The following is a 16,993-nucleotide window of genomic DNA, read 5'->3' as shown; positions in this document are numbered from 1 at the left end:
TCAACCACTTCCCTGGGCAGCCTCTTCCAATGTTTCACCACTCTTTCAGTAAAGAAATTTTTCCTCACGTCCAATCTAAACCTCCCCGGGCGCGACTTGAGGCCAGGGATGATGGGTGTTCCTTGTTCTGCGTGCACTCCTAACCCAAGTTAAGCAGTGTACCCTGTGTTAGAGGTGTTGGCATTGTCAGCCGCCTGCCGACGCCTGTGCCGGGCTGCAGGCCCAGCCAGGCTGCCCGCTCACATGCGGTGCCTTTTCCCCGTCATGCACCTTTGTAGTTAATTTTGGTGTGTGGATTTTATGCTTTGGTGGAAAGCGCACTGTGAAGTCCTGCATAAAAGGAACAAAAAGGAAAATGAAATAGGACTTGAAAATGTTGTTTTCAGTAAAATGCTGATGCATAAAACTATCATCATTAAACAACAATGAATAAAAGATCTGAATCCTGAAAGGTCCGCTGAAAGCCAGAAAAAGGGCAAAAGAACTGCAAATGAAGTATCTGAGCAAAATACATTGGCAGTGGTTGTAAGAGAAGCTCTTGCTGGATGGTGATGGTGTGCAACAGGCTGTTTTCTAACTGTCTTTTTAAAAGTGTGCTTTAAAGAGTAGTGAAATTGTGTTTTAAATAAGGAACGCTCAGTTTTCACTATTTCAATGTCTGATTATGTTTTGTGTGTTTTGTTGTGTTTTTTTTAAGATCTTGATGGTTATGGCAAAATCCTTCATCAGCGTATGGTATAATGGGCTACCAGTTGGATGATTTGCAGTCATCTGAAACATGATATATACTTCTCCTCTTCTTTGTCCATGGTAAGTCTTGTTCCTGCACATACTTATTAAACACTTCACTTCAGAGAAGGAACTAAAAGTTTGCAGTGACCTGCATTGGATGTCGTTCCCATTGTTTTCATATGGACTAGCCTAGAGTTGTTAATTTACTGAATACATAAAAAATAGTTCTTTTTCTTAAGCTGTTTGAGGATGTTTTAAAAACTTAAAAAAAAACCCATACAAAATTTTTCTCTCTTTTGGATGATTTTAGATCTGTGCAAAGATCCTGATTAATAGCTTGAAATGCTATCTTTCCCTTCAGATTGAAAGCATCTTCACCTCTGTGTGGAGCGTCTTAGTTCAAATTAGATGCCAGCCTAATGTTCTTTTTGGTATCACACATACCACAATGTATTTAAGAACAAAATAACTGTAACTATGTTACAAATATAATTCAAAACAACAGGGAAAAAAATAAATTTGAGAAAATATTTAGAAAGAAGTTTTCAGTTTTATTTTTGCACTGCTTCTATGTTTTGTGCCTACAATTAATCTGATTATAGTATCCGTGAGCAATGTTAAGTATTGTATAAACAATAATATTAAAAGCAAGACTCCTCATAGTATAACTGAACTATCACTTCTGATTTACAGTGTCCAGACATGCAATAATGAGATCCAAAGCACTAGTTGTTCATTTGGCTAAACGCATTGACAAACCAAATTTGGATATCAAAATGTTCCACTGACTGCTCTTTAACACACCAGAAATAGCAGCCCAGACTCCTGTCCAAATATCAGGTTAAGCATTTGAGTTTCTAATCCCCACTCTTTTGCTCTTCTTCGTTTTAAGGGTTTTGACACGGCTCTTATGCCAAATTTGTTTGAATAATACTGAATTTTCTGGAATAGTTGCTTAGCCATTGTTAAAACCTGTCTGTAAATGTTCGTTACCTTAAGTCTGTGTCTAGGGTTCAAGTTAGAAAAGATATGACATGCCAGCGTGAAAGGTATCTTTCCTTTTCTATTCCCGTTCCAGATTTCAGAGTCCTTAGAAGCATGCAGAAGTAGTGAGAAAAGCAGAGAGATGCAAGCATTGAGAATAGAAGAGGCAAATTAATGGCATTAGTCAAAGCCATTCTTATGATACGCTTAAGTACTGTAATGAACTAAGACAGAAGCAATACAGTTTCCAGAGGTATGTTTGCACTTGATAATGGAGGGATGTGTTTAAATATCTCATATAAATGGATAGAGAGATTTACCAGCAAAACTGGTTACTATTATTTTGGGTGGAAGTAGGTATTTACACAGTGAAATGGACAGACGTATAGCACATCTTTCTCATCCTTTGGAGGGCATCTTCTGCCTGCATCTCTGTTACCAGTTTCAGCTGGCTTTGCATTTCAAATGATGTGTCTTCCAGGTGCTAACCATACAACTCTGAAACCAGGGAGCCAGATAAATAGCAAAGAAAACATCACCTCAGTTGTTTCTGCTGGCAAATTATTGAGGGAGAAAAAAAAAGATATTGTTTGATGGGTTATCTAGCACCTGTTGATTCTGCGAGGCAGTTCCCTGGGTATTCATTGAGTTCTGCATTGTTCCCTAACCAGGCTTTTTGTTTGCCGAATTAGCCGATTTGCTTCAAAGACTTGACCTTTTCTTTTCTCCTCTTCCTTATCAGCAATGTGCCATACATTTCTGAGCCTGTTTTTGCATCCTGAGTGTTCACTGATTCATGATGAAATAAGGACTTTGTGACAGGTCTGGTGGAAGAACTAACTTCTTTAAAGAGAGAAAAGGATGTCTATCGCATATGTGTAAACACTGTGGGATTTTGTCTCCTTTTCCAGAGGTCTGCTGCACCACATTTTACTGCATTTATTCCCTGTGTCCACCAGCATGAGAACACGATCAAGTCCACAATGTTTTCTTTGTGGCCAAACTAAAAAGAAAAAAATAGTGTGATGATGTCTTAAATTGTTTAAGAAATGCTGTTTTACGTTGCGCTGACAATTTAAAAAACACTGCTTGCTTTGGCAGTCTTATTTGTCAGAATTGTTCCTCTTTGCAGACAAACTCTTCAAGCAAAGAAGACGTGTGTGTGAAAGGGCATCTTCATTCCCCCCCTCGCTGTTGTATCCACTCAAGACTCACGTAGGCTCTCAAAAGCCCAGTGAGTTACCCCACTGCTTTCTAACCAGATTAAAGCTAAGGTGGACATCAGGAAGTAAACTGAATGTCACCACACGTGATGTGAAACCTAGCGGATTTTCTACCCTTACTACAGTAGCTTGTGGAATGATATCTGGGGGCTAAATAAGCCTTACCTGTCAAATCGAAATCCTACAAGAGAGGAAATGCTATTCGAAACAGTAATATACATTTAGAACCTGTAAATTAATAATGATGATGATAATAGTTCCAGTTTGTTCCCAAATCCTATACTCCATTAGCTAGACCAGGGAAACCTACTGCAGAAAGATACGTTAAGATGATGAAGTCGGTCTTTTAGAGGAGATGGTGGGATATGAGAAGAACTTTTGTGAAAGGGAAATGGAATCTCTTACAAGGAAGGACTACTGGAAATACAAAATTGTACATCAGTCTGTAGTTATTGAGTGTCTTCTGTATCTTCATTCGGCATTGGACCAGCTGATATCAACTTTGGCATTTTTTTGTAGCTGGAAAGCAGTCAACTCCACTGAGATAAAACCAAAAGAAAAACCCCAAGATATCAACTTTGGCATTTTTTTGTAGCTGGAAAGCAGTCAACTCCACTGAGATAAAACCAAAAGAAAAAAACCCCAAAACCAAACAACAACAACAATAAAAAGTGGAAAATCTTGATTGTCTCCTATGTATTGAGAAACTTCATATGGTAATTTAATATCGAACAGATTCTTTTAAAGAAATTGAATATGTAAAGTCAGCACAGGATGACAAAGAAGCTATAAAGAGCAGAAGCCAGGTGCTGTTTAGGAGACATTTATGATAACTGAAAAGATAATATGTAAAACATTAAAGGTCAGGACATCTACAAACAAGATAAGTGGTTCAGACCATATGTTAAGTTATAAGAGTAACGAAGGAATTTTTAGTACATAATCGCATCAACTTACTTGGAAGGCACACTTAAGTCTAGGAAGCTCAATAAAAAAACTGTAGCAGGTATCCCAAAGTCCTGATACTTACCAGCTGTATTGTCTGAGTGTTATACAGTATAGACAATAACTTGTAGGGACAACATCAGCAACTGCTATGTAGTGTTACAGTTCTATTACCTGATTTAAAAAATAATAAAAAAAAAAAGCAACAAGAAGAAAACATGGAGACAGTCTAGCCCTGGATCTCAATTTCTCAACTCAAAACAATCTGTCAAAACCATGTACTGAAACCTCCTATACCAACACTAAGTAATGGAAAGGTTGCATTTTGGATGTTTCTGCTTCTGAACTCTTGTTTCAGCCTCTTTGTGCTAACAGCTCATCGCAGTTTACAGATAGTGTTGTAACCGAAGTGCTCCATTTTAACTGTAAGATAGTGTTGTAACCGAAGTGCTCCATTTCAACTGTAAATCATCATTAATAAGTATTAAAAACAATCAATTTTTATTTCTATTGTTTTCTCCTTCTTGTGGAAATTCAGGGTTCTCTAGACTGCCACTGATTTTGCTTAGAGCGTTGCTCCATCAGAGTTCACACAGATGCATTTGGTGAATCTGGGTCCGTCCTGCCATGCCACCTGCTAGCCAGACTGTCCAAACACATCACGGGCTTCGTTTGGGTGCCAGAATAAATGGCATAGCAGGTACACTGAGAGGATCAATATGAAGCATGCATTATTTATTGAAGTAATCACGATCCTGCTGAGATATATCCTGAACTGAGATGCCTGCAGCTAATAAACAGAAACAAAGGAATAACTGTTAGTGTTTGTCTTGAAAATTTCTGGTTTGGGTGAATTTAAACTAGGTTTTTCATGCTGCCTCAGTACATTCAATAAAGTAAGAGCTCCCCTTTGCCCTTTTACTTTCATTTCCACACACTTCTGTGTACTTCATTTTCAAGCTGATACTGTGATCCAGAAGGACTACACTATGTCAAGAGTCTTGAATAAATTATGCCACAGAAGCTTCAAAAGCTACAGAGAAACTGGCCTCAGAGTTAGGTATTGGTTAAAAGAAGGCTCAGTAACCTAAGAGGCATTGCTGCTGATGGCTGTCTACTAATGATTTTCCATTAGTAGGGAATCTTGACTAATGATTCTCTATCAGCATGTCCTGATCGATGCGCTAGTCAACAGATCGGTGTGTCATTTTATTTCCTCTTAAAGAGTGTCCTTCTAATGTGAGTGTGATAGGATCTGGCTTTAAATGAACTGCTGCAAGCAATTTCTTTATCTGAAAGGAGACAGGAAAATTCTTTATCTGAAAGGAGGCAGGAAAATATTTTCACTTTCTATAGGTTTGAATTTGTGCATAGTTTTCTGCTGAATTCATAAATTATTTCTGCCAAGTGACTACCTCTGTGGGCTTTTTGCATTTAAAAAAAATAGTAAATAAGAGTAAAGATGCTTGGAATGAGAAGAGGCTCTGTGGTAACGTTACTGTTGTGTTTAAATTCCATACTCTTTAAAAGCACCAGGCTCTTAAAGAAAGTGCTGGGTTTAAAGCTCCAGCAAACTTGCTTGAAAATATATCCAGTTAATTAATATTTAATTTTTAGCCTTTCTACTGTGCTAATGTAAAAAAGCAATAGCAGCCATTTTCTACAAAAGACTAAGGGCTTGCCAGTTTTGTTAGGGTAAAAAAAAGCCACATGCAAATACTAGTAAACCGAGTATTTGTTTTTGTCCTTAGAATCTTAATCTAGGGTTTTTTTCTCATTAACAATTAGCGATATAAGAATATACTGCGAGTGCTTCAGATCTGTTTGTTTTTTTTATTCTCCTGCTATGAAGGTGAAGTTTCCAATGGAAAACCAAGATGCAGTACAGAACTATCCAACCCATTATCAGTTTGATAGGGGAGGATCCTGGAAAGCTGGAAGGGTTTCAATGGCGTGCGATCTAAGAGAGCCATATCAGTGATCAACTGCCTTTGGTGCCCTAGCAGCACCAGCTCCTTCCCTCAAAGTTAGACCTTGTTGAGCTGCAGGAAACTGCAACTAACTCAGTGAGAGATCTTTCTGAAGGGAGAGGTGGCTTTATTTTAGATAATCCATAATCGAGTTGATTTTGCCCATTTGTGTTCTCACACTGGCATGCTCACAGCACTGAAATACATGTCCAGGTGATCTGGCCAGCATCACTTGTGTGCAAGTCTGGAGGCCAGGAGATACTAGCAGTTGCATCCTCACCACCTCTCTTGGGTTCCCCTTGGTTGGTGGTGACAGATGAGTTTTGGGGAAGCTCTTTTATGTGGTGTAGGACCCAATGATTGCTATATTTTGATCGTTCGCTTCATAATTTTGCTTACTTCAGTCTCTGTAAGTGTTAGGCAAATCTTCTGCCCAGTGCTTGTGTGTTCTCCTTTCATGTTTCTCAGGGTGTCTGGGCTGGCAGGAGGAGGCACGTGGCATCGCCACATGTGGTGTCACCTCTCCTACCTGCTTACACTTCTGACCCGCACAGCACCCTCGTTTACAGTATAATTAATTACACAGTTTTAATTTTGGATACCTAACTTGAGAAAATATGCTAAATGCTTACTGTGAAAATTGAGGACCTTAAAGTTACCTAGGATTAAGCACCCAAAAATGTGCCTAGAAAATGGAGCTTTGTTTCTTTTTAAGAAAAACTAAATATATCCGTCTCCTGTTTGGTGGACATTGACTACTGGAGGCAGATGGTGCTTCCCGTATCCCTGAGAAGCCTGAGTTTGATAACTCCTGGAGTTTCTCACAGAAAGCATTCAATAGGGACTTCGGGGGGGGGAAGTATGCTGCTTAGAGCAATCAGTAATTTCTTCTTTGTTCTTTTATAGTTAGCAGGCAGAGTTCCTTTCTGAATGCTTATTATTTCGGAGGTTTTGGAGGTTTATGTTACATAAATATACATGTTGGGACTCAATTTTTATATGAGCATAATTCTGAAATAAACAAGATAATATTGAGATATTTTAAAAGCTATGTGGCCCCAACTGTGGGAGAGGAAAGCAGGCCTTTGATAATCAGAGTAAATAATATTAAAAAAAAAAAAAGTGTTTTTAAAGAGACTGAATTACTTTTTTTTTTTTTCCTTTTCCTCAATCATCTAAATAATTAGAATACTCATGAGTATTTATAAAACCCAGGGACATGCTGGCTGTAAGGCCCTTAGGAGGTCTCCTCCCACTCCAAGCAGGACCATCGCCCCATCTGCCCTTGACGGGGGTGGCTGCCCATCCCCTCCGCTCCTGGTCCCTACTCACACCGGGGGTTATTCTGTGTCACAAACCCACCTTGGCACCTGGGGAATGTCATGAGGTTTCTGTCGGCCCAAACCTCAAGAGTATAAAGGTCTTTCCAGCTAGAGAGTCTGCCATCAGCCACGTCAGCGCTCCTCCTAACTTACTGTCGGTTCTGTATTTGCCAGTGGGACCTCTTTGGCAACCAGCAGGTCACTGATGAAACCATTGAACAATATAGGCCACTGAAATTTACCTTTACAATGAGGCATGTATTCATTTTTAATTTTATTTTTAATTATTCTCAACATACCAGTATTATCGTATAAGTTACCCAATAGCAGAGAACTGTGATAAGGACATGTGCCCGAATTAAGCATAATCGTTTTAAGACTCATTCAAAAAGAAGCTTCGCAAAGCACAACGTAGAAAGCAGGTAAGAATCACTGCAGTTCTGTGACTTGCAACTGATCAAATGCATATAGTATCTGTATCTCCTCTAACTTTGATTATTCTCTTAGCCAGCATCAGCAATAGGAGAAATGGGGAAAAGGGGAAACTGGTAGAAAAGACATAGCTTCTGAAAAGCAATTTAAATTTCTCAGCTCAGGGAAACAAAATATAGGCTGCTGAAGGAACTAATGAAGTGCTTGAGAAGGGGAGGAATGAGATTCGTAAGTTTAATTCATGCTGTTACAGCAGGCATCCACAGTTCAATTCTGCATTCATTGCTTTTAGATGAGCTCTGTATTAAATCTGAGTAAATTTATTCAGAAATTTAGATAAGACTTTTTTTTTCCCCCCCTTTTACTGTTGTCAATAAAAGCATCTAGATATCGGCAGTTTGTTAGCTTGGAGAGAACTATCTTGTTGAGATCAGAACTGTTGCTAGAAAACTAGACCAGTGCAGATTTTTACGAGTAGATCAGTCGTACTTTCTGATAGAATAACTACTAATATCTACGTTGTAGATAACGTTCACCTTTTCAGACTCCCTGGTTACACTGAAATGCTATTGGATGCCCTTCTTTACCAAAGAATTAACAAAGTTGGAGTAAACCGGCATAAAACCCTCAAAACTTTAAGGAGTGTCTTTTGTGGAGTTGCTTTTGACAAAAGCAACTTAATCTTTAATATCCTTCTCTGTTAAGTTTAATGCCTGCTTTTCGTAAAACCGTGTCACACTTCCCCTTGTCAGCTTTCCTCTCATTTTATTTCCCTTTGTATTATACTGTTTTCTCCAGCTTTACATAACGTCTTTTGACTGCATTTTATGTCAGTTGAGTGCATTTTACAGTGGTTTTTAGCAACTAATTTGTGCTATAAATTTCTGTGGGTAAGTATTTCTCTTGGCAAATTTTATTTTTTCTGCTAAATTATTTGCTTAAATGCTGCAGTGAATAGAATTGGTATCAAAAGTAGTTCTTTGTCATGTTAGTATTAAGGAAATAATAATTTAGATTCATCAGAATACTGATTTTGAATAATTGGTACCACTGGCTTAATGATACATATTTATTATTCTAAGCATTAATATATGCTGTTATATCTCAGTGTTAATTTGCTGTATGTCATTAACTGATGTCTTTGTGTGGTGTGTATATATACGTATATAGACGTGCACATATATAAAAAGAGTAAAGAATAGTTTAAATTATACAGAGACACTTAAAAAAGAAGTTGTTTGGGGGGAAAAAAGAGGATAATCTTTTTGGGAGAGATGAGCAAACTTGGAAAATAATTTATTTCATTTAAAATAAAACCTATACTTTTTTTAAAAAAAATTGCATGCTTTATCTGTGTTCTGAATCCATTACTGTGCATCTCTTATTACGCAGATCTTTATAATGAAGGTAGGATTCATCTGGTGTCTCTCAGTTGTCAATGGGGAGAGGCAGGCAACTCCAGAAGGCAATTCTCTCTTACATCTGTCTTAGATACTTATCTTGGAAGGGGATATATTACCCTCTGGAGTTGGCTGTGCATGCAATACTGTTATTTCCTATTTTAGAAGCGGGACAAGATAAGCACGAAGAGCTCAATGCTTCCTATAGTTCTTTTTATTTTGTTGGAGCTATAGCAATTACATCTCTGGAGTGACTGTGCTTGTTCAAGTGGATTCCACATTTTAAGTACACAAAGGCACTCTCAAAAGGATAGAAACTTTCAGGCTGGAAGATACAGTACTTTAAGCACTGTCATTATGTAGCACAGTAAAAAAAAAGTCTTGAATTATGTTAGCATTTAATCCAAATCGGTGGGGTTCTTCAGATCTTTTCTTTGATGGTTCGACGTTCACAGAAATAACACACTTGACATGTTGTATTCTACCTGCCGCCTTTTTATATATAAGCAGTAAATTAAATTTATTAAAACTAGGAGTTTGAAAAAAAAAAAAAAAAAGATCGGGAGAAGCAAGACTTTTTGAACTATTTTCTACTTTTTCTATTTGTTACTGGAAAAGAGTAATGTATATCAATAATATTCATTTAACTAGTTTGTGCAATATAATTTCTCTTATATTGAATCCTGTGTCACCTCTTTTCTCGAAAATCTTCGTCCTTATTTTATTGTTGTTTTTTTACTATTTTTTTCTGTTTTGGACAAGCTTGTGCTGCTCATTGCCTTTCTTGTTGCCTATACTAGCTGAACTAATAAAAATCTTTGCCTCTGTTAGATTCTTTTGCCTTACACAGGATCAACTGTAAAAATACAGCGATGCTTCAGTGTGGTGTCATGCCCATGTTTACTCACTACAGTAGCTTTTTTCCAAATACTTGTTAATTCTAGTGTCTTTGCCATGTCCTCTCTTTGGCAAGAGCTTTACTGGTTTAACATGTTTACTCATCTGTGGGTTTCCATGGATTAGACAGTCTTCATCTCCTCTCCTAAGTGAAATGGGTGTTGTGGTGGTCTGTTAAACAGTCAGTGTTTCACCACAGCAGTGCAGGCATTTTAGTGGTATGGAAATTATTTCCCATTGGAGAATATATAGCTTTATTCAGGACTTAATACTTACAGTCTGAGTTTCATCTTCAGCCAAGTGAAGTTAACGGCTTGACTCTGCGTTATACAAGACCTTCTTGTATAGTGCTAATTAATCAACGCCATGCATTAAAGCTGAAACCTTTTGGATAAGAAATAACAGCAAGGTTTCAACCGTTTGTACTAATAAAAGAAAATGTGCCATTTGGGGTTATCCTGACCAGATTTCAGCTTGTATTACATCCTGCGTAATAACCTTCTTGCTACATTTCAATTACATAGCCTGCCGTTCTTTAATTCTTCCTCTAAGCTGTTTTGTCGCTTGGCACAGTTGAGCAGCTGCTGTGTTCCCTCCTCCAGGTGGCTTCGCTTCAAATGCCTGGAAAAAAATGATTCCACTTAGAAATAGGTAACACTACAGTAACATATAAGAGGTATTTAAAGTATCTCATGGTCCAGTTTTTCCTGCCTGAAGGATTGTTGATATTTTGGCTTTACTACATTAGAAGAAGGAGAGAGCATTTTTCATGTTAGGAAAATCATTTAATTGCTTTATAGGCTGCCCAGCTACGTAGCTATCAAAGAGCGGCTGAAGGCTTTTGAGAGGGGATTTGTGGATGTGATTATAGTCAGGGGAGAGGAGGGAAGTGAAGGATCTGCCTCAAAGTGGTGAATCCTGTGAGAATTGAGGCATCAGACAACCTTTCCAACAAGAGCCTGAAGCAACAACTTAGCATCTACAGCAGGTGATGCCGATGAGTCTGAAAAGCTCAGATTAAATGAATGCAGGTGTTGGTGTTAGAAAATCAGGTCTCTAAAGAATAGTGCTAGTTACTATCAAGGGATTGTTCTTGCCAAAAGAAGTTTGGAGGTAATTTAAATTCCAGTGCAACTCGACTTTGTGTTGACTCCAAGCAAGGTCATAAAATAGTCATGCATGTGATTTAGTTCTGAATGTGAGTCAGCTATGGCGTAGGAATACTCTTAGACTTCTTTTGTTTGGAAAATGTACATACTTGAGCTGATTCTAGCACAAGCTCACCGTATTTGTTAAAGATCTAGTACAAATTTTTAAAACCAGAAGAACTAGAGCCTAACTGAGGAGAAACGTTTCAAAATAGATTTCTTTTTTTTTAATGAGGAGTTTGCCAGTTCTCTGTCCTGTGCACAATAAGGAAGAACAGCTCTTTCAAATAAATCAATAAATATAAACCTTGGAGTGTATGTAGAGGGCACTATTTAAATCCTTTTCAAGTATATTAACATTGTGAATAAGTAAGATGGTTTATTCTTAAAAAAAAAGTGTTCTTGCAAGATGTAGGAACTTCTTGTCCATTGTGTTTGGGTGTAATCTAGTTGGACAAGAGAGACAGAGAACCTTTGGCCAGTTTTTAAAGGATGTGGCTTTGGGAAGGGGTGACTTCATTTCTGTGTTTAGAATGGACATGGTGACTCCACGTGGGGCAATGTTGTCCGGTGCTTCCAGCTTTTTGTGGGTGACGCAGATGAGAGAAAGTAGGAGCTTGTAACTCTGATGCTATCCATGGAGGGCTGCGTGCATCCTCTGCCATTATGTATGTCTATAAACCTGAGCCATTTATAAGATAAGGGCTAATTCAGCTGTTCCCGAAGAGTCACTGTTATTTCAGAGGATAAATGCTGTCATATTATCATCACTTCACTGAGTATTATGAGACTGCTAACATCGACTTCCCCTCTATTTCGTTAAAGAAAGCTATAAACCTTGCTTGTAAGCAGTGTTTTGCACAGATGCTTCCATACTACATTTCTGTGAGCCGTATCATTGTTGACAGAGTTTTTTATTATGTTTGACTCTTATTTTTGCTCCTAGTGTTCTATGAACTTTGGATTGAATTCATGATTATAAGGTGTCTGATTACTGATAAGCTCCTAACTATTTGAAGAACTGAAATAAAGCTCTTTTACTTTGCCTCTGCCTCTCCTCTCCCTTTCCTTAAATTAGTCATGTAGGAGAAGAAAGCCAAAGCAAGACACCGATATTAATGTACAAAGAAATTTGTCATAATCTGGTTATGCTGTTACTAAGAATGCTTTAACTTGTCAAAGGTACGTGATACAATGCACTTAAAAAGCTGCCTGCGCTCAGCCTGAACTAAATTATTGGAATAATGGGACACTTCTCAAACTTGATGGACTATATAACTATATTTTTTTTTTTCAAATACTTTCATTAATCCTTAAGGTTTCAGTTTACTGATGTGATAGGTGACAAATCAACTAAGTGGAGAAATGTTTTTGTGACGGCATGATTAGCCATCCCAGCCAGGAACAGCACGGAACCACCAGACTTGAGAAGGGCTCGTTCGGCACTGAAGCTGAATGTGCTCCCCCTTTCCCTCCTCCCCCGTGTCTGACCCCCAGGCAGCATAGATGTGTCCTGGTTTAACCTCAGCCGGCAACTGGGCACCACACAGCACTGTACCAGCTACTAGGAAGAAAATTAACTCTGTCCCGCTGAAAACACCTGGTTTAACCTCAGCCGGCAACTGAGCACCACACAGCACTGTACCAGCTACTAGGAAGAAAATTAACTCTGTCCCAGCTGAAAACAGGACAAGATGTCACTAACTTCCAGCAACATTTTGCCTGTCCCCACCAGTTCTTAGGAACTGGGAGATTCCAGGAAGTTTTTGAAAACGGAGTTTTTTGTAAGTTTCCCAAACTCATGTTAACGTTTTCCAGCATCCCAAAATAAGGTTAAATTCTGTGAATACTTTTTTTTCCCCACTAACTAAATCCGTGCTGCTTTTCCAAGAAATTAATTTTAAAACTATTTTGTTTTTCCCAAAGGGGAATTTTGTGTTATGCCAATTAAAAACAATAAACGTCGCCTTTCTTCATTTAATATCAGTAGCGATTCCAGTGTAACTAACCCATTATCCATAACTAGCTGTTACAGTGTGGGTCTTCATGTGCCACCCAGTTTATGTGAGGAATTGCACCAAGCATAAGAAGTAAGAGCTTCAAAATTCCTCTACTGTGGCAAAATAATTTTGCTCCCAAACGTACGAGCATCTGTTGGCTGTAACCCAGTTCATTTCTGCAGAGATCATACTCCCCTGACTCAACTGAGAGGACGGTGGTTGCTATGCCCTGGCACAAGCTCATTAGGAAAAGCCTGTCGTTGCTTCACAGGGTCTCGAGGTGGAGGAAAATGGAAGGGACAGGCATTCCGGGAAACAAAAGGCAAGGATAAACCAAGTCTGGCCATCTTGAAACTGTAGTTGCACAGCAATAGCTAACATTGAGGTTTCAAAGGGAAGCCTCATGGCAGAGTGTTGTTTCATGACTTTGGGACTTGCTGCTGTTCAGACGTGAAATAGTGCAGTTAAGAAAATTATTTACAAGTTAGAGAAGCAGACTTTTCCAGGAGGTTACTTCACTTCTGTGATATCCACAGGAAGTTTGTCAGAGCTCTTTTGCGGTCTCTTAAAGTTCTGCAGATCCCTGAGATCTGGGCAAAACATGTGTCTCGTGGCCTACCGTGATGAGTGATAAACTAGCGTTATGTCTATGTTTTCACTGCAGTTGTGGGGCTTGTCCTCTACTTACGGAGCATATGGGTAAATTAAAATTCATAATCCAGGAAAAGAATAGGTGAGGTTAATTTGAGACATCTGTGACATGGTGGGAAAAGACGAGCAAGTCAGTTCAGTAGCTAGTTTATGTGCTCTTCCACATATTGGAGGTATAAAGACAATAGAGAAGAAATCAGGAATAATGGAGAGGGGGCGGAGGGGCATTGCAAAGAGAAAGAAAAAGTGCATATGTAGTTTGAAATAAAATATCTGTTTGTTTGGAAAAGTGGGAAAGTTTCTGCTGTTCAAGGCTTTCTGCTACTTGCCTCTCAGGGTGGGAGTGCTTCTTTGGAAATCTCTTCCTTAGAAAGTAGGTCAAGCAGCTTCTGTCACCATGTTGTTTTGTTTATGAGGGAAAGGGCAAAATGGAAATAATTTACTAGCAATGCTTGAGAACTGTCGGCATCTACTCCTTGACAGAGTGCAGATGACAGTAAGTGGCGTGTACTTAGGGTACAAGTTAAATTAGCAGTATTAATTAGCTGAGCTCTCTGTTTATTGTTTTTCCAGCTGTGAGTCTTTTCTAGACACATCTTGTGGGTCACACAAAATATAATCAAAGCTGTGGACTCTACTGTATGTATATTTACTTACCTCTGTTTTACAATCTACTTGTTCAAATGTGCAAATTGCTCTGACTAACTCTGCTTGGTTAATCTGGCCCAGAGTAGTGGTGTTTGTGTCAACTTTTTTGTGCTTCAACATGGAGACTTTATCATTCAATTTAATTTGAAAACTGAAAAGTATGTGGACTAATATTGACTGGTACAGGAGTGATTTTCAGGACTTTAAACGGAGGAGAAACTGGCAGTGTATCAAACTTACAATCTGTAAATTCATCAAATTTAGATCAAGTGGAATGTAGAGATATTTTTGAATTATGCAGCTATTCAGCTTTTTCTTTAGTAAAAGTCTGTAAAAATGTTCCTTATAATTTGGTCTTTGAACCACGTCTAGTTTGATCTAGGATAATGACCCTTTTAGTAGGGTCAGGAGAGCAGTTACTAACCTTAGTAAGGTGGTTTGGACTGTCTCATTCAGTTAAAAATGTTTGGATGTAACCTTTATTTCTGGAAATGAACTCTTCTCACATTGCTTGCAGAAGGAATTACAGCAACGTGTAGTGGAAGGTACGATACGATATAACATCTAGCACTTGCTTGGGTCCGCATGTGCTGAAATCTCTGCCTGTCCCAGCACTAGCTAAATGAAAGCTGTTGGTTTCACCGTGCATCGACTATGATGGTGACATGGGTGGTTAGCTTTCCTCAGCCGACCATCTCCTTGCTTTTCTTCAGAGGTCGGGATCAGCTCTCTGCTGGTATGCCTGCCCAAAATCTGATCCCGGGCTGCAGCGACAGGTACAGCTGTGTCACCCAGCAGGGGTAGCAGGACGCGAAGCCAGTCCTGAGCTGTGCGATGCCAGTGTAGCTTCATGCAGCACTCCAACAAAAGAGGTTAAACGGTGCCTGGAGGGCATGATTTGTAACCTGGCTTTCTGCAGGGGGGTACTGGCCTACGGGCTACGTCTCCCAAGCGCTGGCAGGTGTAGTGCAGAGGGGACATTATCCAGGCTTAGCACTGCTTTGCAGTGCAGTTCCCATCCCCCTGTTTGCCAACAGCAACTGATTGCTTGTGTCCCTCGCTTGTTCATTCAGAGCCCTCCCTTGTTGGTGGGAAAGGGGCAAAATTTTCAGTGGTAACAGTGGAATAGTTACTTCAAGTATTCTTTGTAAGTCCTGATTGGGCTTGGTTTTGTTTCCTATTTGTATTTAGCGATTTGGCGAAATAATGATCAAATTGATGTCCAAATGAGGTTTACAGTGGGCTTCAATAGGAATAGAAGTTTACCCCCTTTTTTTTAATGGACCTTTTCAATATTTACTTAGTTCTGTAGGAGGACATGAATAAGCTCTGATGACTTGGTTAAGTCTGTGCTTTATCTGCATCTCTGCTTTTATACAGGCCTTTTCGGTCACTACAGCACTCATTTCTTCTTGCTTGTGAAAGAGATTGCAGGTTATGTTTTTCCCCCTATTTACTGATGGATTTATTTATGGGTTCAAAACTGATTATTGCTTTGTTTGCTGCCACCAGTTGCTTTTCAAACTGTTTTGGCTTTTATTGAGGTGGTGGTGCTGTTTTGGGAGGTTTTGTTGTTTTGGTTTTTTTCTCTTGCTATCATTATCCTTGAAAGAGAATAATGCAGACCAACCCTCATTGAACGGAAGAGTAATTTTTATACAAGACCAAATGGCATAAACGATGTATAAATGTAGTTTAGGAGTTAGAAGGGAAGCTCTTAATCATTGGGGTAGTTGGACTCTGCAGCAGCTCTGAAATATAAATAATGAATTTGATAAATATATTAAATGGATCATACGACCCTTTGATATCGAGCACCTTGGTGTCTGAAGCTCACCTTGCTAGTTCCATACATATACAATCAGTGGTTCACGGAAGCGGGGTGGCTTTTAGAAGCGTGACTGCTTCAGTAATTTATCAGAGACCAGTAAGACATGGTGGCATAGCAACGTATCAGGACTGATTCGTTGTCAGCTAAATCTAATCGGGTCTGAAGAACGGCATTGTTTATCCATGTGGGATCCCCCTTAAAACAAGCAAATACGGAACTTCCTAGCTGCAGCTCTTTTACAGAGCAGCTACTGGCATCAGGAAAAGCAGAACAGATAGTGTGGTATCTCGAACTGAGTCTTTTTCTACAGGCTATCAGGGCTCAGTAACCTAATCTGTTGTGTTGATGATAACTGATAGAGCTAAGCACCACAGGGTAGGGCCAAAAAGGAAGTTATAAACAGAGGTCTCGCAGCACTGGGGAAGTATATTGAAATCACCCTTCTGAACGGTGTGCATCGCAACTGCCAGAGTGACAGAAATGCCTGGGAATGTTTCAGCACCTGAAAGGTATGTCACAAGAGTCTTAGCACAAAAAAATGAACAGATCTAGATGTTAAAAAGCAAGATGTTAAAATATAAAAATGCTTTTTCTTACAGCTTTGAAGCACTCTTGCATCTGACAAAAACCTTCATGGGATTGACAAGTATTCCCCTCCTGCTCGTGCCTGCCCTTTCTTGTGCAGGCAGTTCCCCTTCTCCTCAGCTAATCCTCCACTTATTCATGAAGCCAAATGCACTGATGAAATTGTTCTCTTTATTTTTTGACTGTGCCCTGCGTTTAAGTCCTCCCCTCCTCTCCTCCCCGCCG

General features: G+C 39.1%; 1 protein-coding gene across 1 annotated transcript in view; it reads left to right on the top strand.

The window, feature by feature from the left end:
* The first annotated feature begins 697 nt into the window (after nucleotides 1-697).
* CHRM3 (cholinergic receptor muscarinic 3) overlaps nucleotides 698-16,993 on the top strand; it is a 201,974-nt gene continuing 185,678 nt past the window's right edge. Inside the window, exon 1 of the mRNA XM_009276253.1 lies at nucleotides 698-810. The gene's annotated coding sequence lies outside the window, so the exon portion shown is untranslated. The remainder of the gene's footprint in view (nucleotides 811-16,993) is intronic.

This window comes from Aptenodytes forsteri, unplaced genomic scaffold, assembly GCF_000699145.1.
Source record: "Aptenodytes forsteri isolate BGI_AS27 unplaced genomic scaffold, ASM69914v1 Scaffold10, whole genome shotgun sequence".
In the NCBI taxonomy this organism is placed as follows: domain Eukaryota; kingdom Metazoa; phylum Chordata; class Aves; order Sphenisciformes; family Spheniscidae; genus Aptenodytes; species Aptenodytes forsteri.
Note: the sequence above shows the minus strand (reverse complement) of the source record. Positions and strands in the feature narration are given on the sequence as shown.